At 38.8% G+C, this 6,700-nt stretch overlaps 1 protein-coding gene across 15 annotated transcripts in view; it reads right to left on the reverse strand.

Annotated features, from left to right (window-relative positions):
- LOC122563516 (MOB kinase activator 3B) overlaps nt 1–6,700 on the reverse strand; it is a 167,266-nt gene that overhangs the window by 66,480 nt on the left and 94,086 nt on the right. The window lies entirely within an intron of this gene.

Raw genomic sequence — 6,700 nt, forward strand, 5'->3', positions numbered from 1 at the left:
ATTATATGTTTTTGGAGATATGTCTTTTGATTAAACTTAAAATATAAGCCATAACTATTAATTTAACCTGTGGCAATGTTTGTAGAGGAATAAGACAGTGTTATTCTCTGGGTCTGTAGACTGTGAAGAAGCAAAAATGGCCTTTAATAGAGTGATATGTACTTCTTGTCAGATGTGGGAGTTTAAAGAGAGTTTAAGGGTTACTGCAGATTATATCTGCTATAAATGCTGCTGGCTGCGAATCTTAACAGATCGAATGCAATTAGGAATTTGCAACAGCAACAGTATGTAATGGATGGCAGTTATAGGAAGGGCGGGGGGGGAAGTCTCAGATACAATCACATAGATGGGTTAACTCCATGAAAGGTAAGAGAGGTAGGCACCTAGTGCAGGAGTCTTTTGTGGGTATACCCATTTCAAACAGATATGCTGTTTTGGAAAATGTACGGGGTGATGGATTCTCAGGGGAATGTAGCACGAACAGCCAAGTTTCCGGTATGGAGACAGGCTCTAATGCAACAAGGGGTACATCGGGTTCCAAGAGATCAATTGTGTTAGGGGATTCTCTAGTTCGAGGTACAGACAGATGTGTCTGTGGCCAGTAGCAAAAAAGCAGAATGGTGTGTTGCTTCCCGGGTGCCAGGATCAAGAATGTCTCAGAGAGGGTGCAGAATGTTCTCAAAGGGGAGGGGGGCCAGCAAGAGGCCATTGTCCACATTGGAACCAACGACATTGGAAGGGAAAAGGTTGAGATTCTGAATGGAGATGTCAGAGAGCTAGGCAGAAATGTAAAAAGGAGGTCCTCAAGAGTAGTAATATCAGGATTACTCCCGGTGCTACAAGCTAGTGAAGGCAGAAATAGGAGGATAGAGCAGATGAATGCATGGTTGAGGACCTGGTGTATGGGGGAAGGATTCACATTTTTAGATCATTGGAATCTCTTTTGGGGTAGAAGTGACCTGTACAAGTAGGACGGATTGCACCTAACGTGGAAAGAGACTAATATACTGGCAGGGAGATTTGCTAGACCTGCTCGGGAAGATTTAAACTAGTACGTGGGGGGGGTGGGACCCAGGAAGACAGTGAGGAAAGAGATCAATCTGAGACTTGATTTGGAGATGCCGGTGTTGGACTGGGTGTACAAGGTTAAAAATCACACAACACCAGGTTATAGTCCAACAGGTTTAATTGGAAGCACACTAGCTTTCGGAGCAACGCTCCCTCTCAGGTCCAAAAGCTAGTGTGCTTCCAATTAAACCTGTTGGACTAAAACTATGGTTCTGGGATCACCCTTAAGATTTTTTTCACCTTTTTCACCTGGGGTGCACCATTCTTATAAAATGGAGACGAAATCTGCTGTGTACAGTAATCCAAACGTGGTCAAATCTTGATTTTGTACAAACTTAACATAGCATCTGGACTTTTCAATTTTACCCCTCTAGCAGTAAATTCAGCATTTTTTTTTCCTATGCAATGTTGATAAAGAAGTTTATTGGGAAATCTCTCATAAGATTTACTTGTGCAAGTTGATCTTATTGATAATTCAAAGACAATTTCCAATTTGGCTCAACTAAACCTAGAGAATGGTCAGGGTGCACAGGGGCATTTTATCCAATTTAAACCATAATTAAAATGTTGGTGGTTCCTACTGTAATGATTCACTGTCTTCCTGTTCCTGGTCACACTGCAAATAAGAGAGGGGCTGCCTGGGAATGGAGTTGGCAGCACTTCTTTGAATATGGATCAGTTACTCAATGGAGAGATTTGACAAAAAGTGTTTTGTTATACATTGAATTTTCCCCTTGCACAACAACTGATACACAAGTATTTTGTGGTCTAGCAACTGCGGAAACGAAAGTCACTACATCAGGCACTCGGGATGTGTCTGTTATAATGTTACATTATTTGCAAACAGCTAGAACTAATTGTTATATGGACATTCATCCAGGGTGCCACATTTTTCTATTGCACAGAAGCCAGGTTCTGAGCAAATATCAGCTCACCAGCCACCTGGAGAGCTGCAAATACCTTTGATGAAGCTCCAGCATTTTCAACCTCGAGTGTGACCATTTCTAAATTATGGGAACCAGCTGACATATAATAATCACCATTCCCATGGAAGATGATCTAATATCCTCTTCTGCACCACTAAATAAATTGCGGTGACAGATAAATTGGATCAATATGAAATCAAATTGCTCACTGTGCTGTCCTTGGAATAGAAAAATAAATCATATTAAATGAAAGCCCCTTTACAGATGTATTTTCAATAAGTGAAGCAGCTAAACTCTTATTGAATTCACCTCCTAGTTACCTTGTAAAAGCCATATCAGTAGCAGCCACCAATTTCACTAACACTGCTCACTCCAATTCCACTTCAATCTCCATGAAACATTTTCTGCTTATATTCCAGATTTTCTCCTATATATGCCAAAGGATCTATACCGGAACCATTGACTGCTCTTGGATAATTTACCCAAGTGGCCAGTCTTCTCACTGCAGGGAGACAGGTGTGTCATTGGAGAACTAGGTTGTGCAAACTACCACAATCAAGTTATCCTCATTCACTCGGTCCTTCAGCAAACAACTCTTGAACAGAGTATCACAAAACAATAAAATTTCATTAAGATTATAAAGAAAGATTTTAAATTACTTCATATTTCAGAAATAATCATACATTTATTAATAATCCTCTGAACAGACATACCAGAATTCAAACCAAGTACTAGAAACAGCAAGGATTGTAAACATATTGAGCTGACCTCCTTCCTACAGCAAATCACAGTCATAACAGGGCAGGGAATAAGCACTTACAGAATCCTTTTTTGTAAACACGTCCAAATCTATCCAACTGACAGTGGATCTCTTATCCCTTCTCCTCACCTCCCTATTGGAGTTGGCAAGTTGAGCCTCTGCTAACATTGCAAGGATCAATCTAATTTCCTTATTGAAAATGTTCAGGTATTTGAATTATTTACTTAGGAGAGGCAGTTGATAATAAGTCCTGAATCTGTAGATAATTCTAAAGTACATCTTGCACAATGGATAATTCTTGCTGTGTTAGTCTTCCAGAATACTTATTTTTCAATGCTTGTATTCTGTTGAAAAGAAATTCTTACATAGTTCAAAATGCTTCATTTTAAAATTTAAGAACAATACTTATGTGGTGGCTATTGTGTTCATACACAACAGTGCTTTGTGACACAGCCTCATTATCTGAAACAACTTATTAGCACAGTAGCAACTGGAACATGCAAAACAGCAAAGGACACAGACCTCCGACATATCATCTTCCCTAATTGTGACTTGGATTGAATTGGAAGTGAAGATTCATAAAAGGAGTGAAGGTATGCGTTTTGAAATCCAGAACACCCAACATCATTCCAGTATTATTGGGGTATTGTCAACGGAATGTTTTTTTAGATACAAAAGGGATTCTGAAGGGGCCAAGTTAGAGTATTAAGCTGAAAAGCCAGCTGACAGCATTTAGTGTGACATCCCATCTTGCTAAAAGGATTAAAGCTCACGTTTTAACTAGTTTATTAATCAACTAACTGCCATTTAAACTTTCTGCCTGTGCTCTTCAATAAGACTACACAGTGTTTTGATGGATCATGATTCACCTAATGCCCCATCTTAACAATGAAAAGTTGATTGGGAATAAACAAGTCACTGCAATGGATTACAAAATTATTAGAGAGTAAATGAAATACAATAATATGCTGTTTAGACATAGGATAGGAACTTTGCAGCGCACAGATAAAGACTAATTTTGCAGAGTTCACAGAGGCAACTGCAAATTTTAAAGTGTAATTGTATTTGGTCAGCAAATTCCAGGGATTCTGGCAGGAAAATAATTTACAAAATGACTTTTAAAAAGAGATGCTAATCTATCCAATTGAAGCTGTATCCTTTACACTTCTTACTGGTGGAATATCCAAAACACTTTCAGGGCAAGGTTTAAAACATACCAGAGTTCTTTGGAGAGGTAGGGTACCTCTTAGGAGAGGAAAGGAATCATTTTTGATTTGTCAAGGGAGATGTTTGTGAGAGGTAACCAGTACTTTTGGAAAATTAAAGTTTATTTAGGGGAGGTTAGTTGCTGTTTGGGAGTGGTCAAATGCTGTTTTAGATTGTTAAAAGCAGGCATCAATGTGCATACAAAGTGGCAAAAGCAATTAGACCTGCAAAGCTGCCAAAGCAACTTTCAATGATTAAACAATTTAAATCTCATGATTTATAAATGTTTGAGAATACTGCAGTGTTAAAAATTTCAGTCCATGCAATTTCATTCTGTGGGTCATAAACTAGCATTATCACAACTGGGGTGCCTGTTAGACCACAGTACAATTAACAATTCCATGTGTTAATAAAATCTTTGAAATGGGGCTATGATTACAACAAGCCTTTCCTCTGTTCTCCAGCATATGCAGTCCACACTTTCTCCCTATGATTACAAATGCTTGTTTTCATATGGAAGTTGAAGGAAGTTAAATGTAGGAAATCGAATTGGACAAAGCTAGCATGGGTTTATGAAAGGCAAATCATGCGTAACTAATAAAGGTTTCCAAGGATGTAGCTATTAGAATAAGGGAAAACGAATGAAGAGATACTGGGCAAAAGTAAAGAACTGGGATAGTAGTTAATATATCGGCACGGATTTAGAATTAGTTGACAGTCAGGAAACAGAAATTGGGAATAAAGGGATCTTTTTCCGTGTGACAGGCAGTGACGAGTGAAATACCACAAGAATTAGCTTGCACCCCAGCTAATCACAATATATATTGATTAACTGGGTGAGGGAAGCAAAATCAACATTTCCAGGTTTGCTGGTGACAGAAAACTGGCAGGACTGTGAGTGGTAATGAAACCGCAAGGATACTTCAATTTGGACAAATTGAGTGGGCTGATGCAGTACAATATGGCTAAATATGAATTTATCGACCAAGCTGGGAAAAACAGAATATATTGGGAAATGTAGACACACGAAGTAATCTGAGTATCCTTGCACATCAGTCAATGAAAATAGACAGGTAGATGCGGCGAAAAACGAGGACAGCAAATGGTATATTGGCCTTCGTTGCAAGAAGATTTGAGCTCAGAAGCGAAGATGTCTTACTGCAGTTATACAGGGAGTTGTTGAAATCACACCTGGAGTACTGCATGCAGTTTTGGTCTCCTTAACTAGGCAAAGAAAAAATTATCATAGACAGCCCAAAGGAGGTACACTTGGCTAATTTTGGAGATGGCAGAACTCTCCTTTGAGAAGAGATTGGTTTGACTGGGCTTGTATTCACTAGAGATAAGAAGGATGAGAGGGATCTAATTGAAACATACAAAATTCCAACAAGGTTGGACAGACTAGAATACAGGGTGGATGTTCCCTGGATGGCAAGTCACAGTTTCAGATTACAGGTAGAGTATTTACGACTGAGATTAAAAAAAAATTCTTCATTCAAAGGATAGTGAACCTGTGGAATTCTCAAACATAGAAGACTGGAGGCCATGTCACTGAATATATTTAATAAAGAGATAGATTTCTTTTATATTCTAAAAGGTATCAAGAGGTATCATAGAAAGCAGGAATATGGCATTAAGGTAAAGGATCAGCTGTGAACTTATTGAATGGCAGAACAGGCTCAAAAGGTTGATTGGCCTTCTCCTACTGCTTGTTTCTATGTTGCTACATTTTTATGTTATCAATGTGTTTTTAAATTAGTGAATTCATCAATTTGTACTAGAATGTCATCTTCATGGGTTCTGACATCTGTCTATAGTGGATATTGGGTGAGTTGGCATGGGGGGCAAAGGAGGTAGGTGGTGGCATAGATTGGTATTAGTTGACACTAATTTGGCAGAAGGCCTATAAAGAACCATGGACCAGGCCCTTTTGTAGCACATTGGTAGTGATTTTACCCATGCACCAGAGGCATGGGTTCAGGTCCCACCTTCTTCAGAGGTGTGTAATAACATCTCTGAACAGATTGATTTAGGAAAAATTCAAAAAGAAAGGAAATAAAGGAATTGATGAGGAGGTAAAATTCGGCATGGATGATGTGCAGGGTTGGTAAGGAACATGAGGTGACATGGGGTAGCACAGTTGGGAACTGAGGGGAAAAGGTGTCTTTTGTTGCTTTGTTAAGTATTATGTTGTGACAAAGTCCCACAGAAACAAGATAAGACTTACAGGCAACACAATTCTGCATCTGGCATCTTCTGTGGCTGCCTGCACACTCTCTACCCAAGTAGTGGGGGCATGGACTCAATTCCAGTTATCATTCTGTCTCCTAGAATGAATAGTTGACTGACAGATTTGGCCCAATGTGCTGGTAACACAACAACAGTACACATAGCATAACCATTGTCATTCTCCACGTCTTTTACTAATCCTACACTCTGCTTAGTTACCAAATGCCCTCAATTTTCAACTGAAGGGAGAGTTTAAAAAATTGGACATGATTAGGATGTGAACAGTTAGTTCACTGTGCCCAGAGACACTGTTCTTATTTCTTGTACCCAACATAGAGGCATAAAAGAAGCAATCAAAATTCAGTATGGTCATGTCAGAAAACTCCCATTGTTTTACCAAGATTTTATGAATCTTGTAGTTAATATCCAATGTTCTCATCTATATGAACCCAACCAGCATTTATTTTAAATTAATTCTTTCATTTGCTCACAAAGTACTCAATGTTTAATA

This window comes from Chiloscyllium plagiosum, chromosome 2 (genome assembly GCF_004010195.1).
Source record: "Chiloscyllium plagiosum isolate BGI_BamShark_2017 chromosome 2, ASM401019v2, whole genome shotgun sequence".
In the NCBI taxonomy this organism is placed as follows: domain Eukaryota; kingdom Metazoa; phylum Chordata; class Chondrichthyes; order Orectolobiformes; family Hemiscylliidae; genus Chiloscyllium; species Chiloscyllium plagiosum.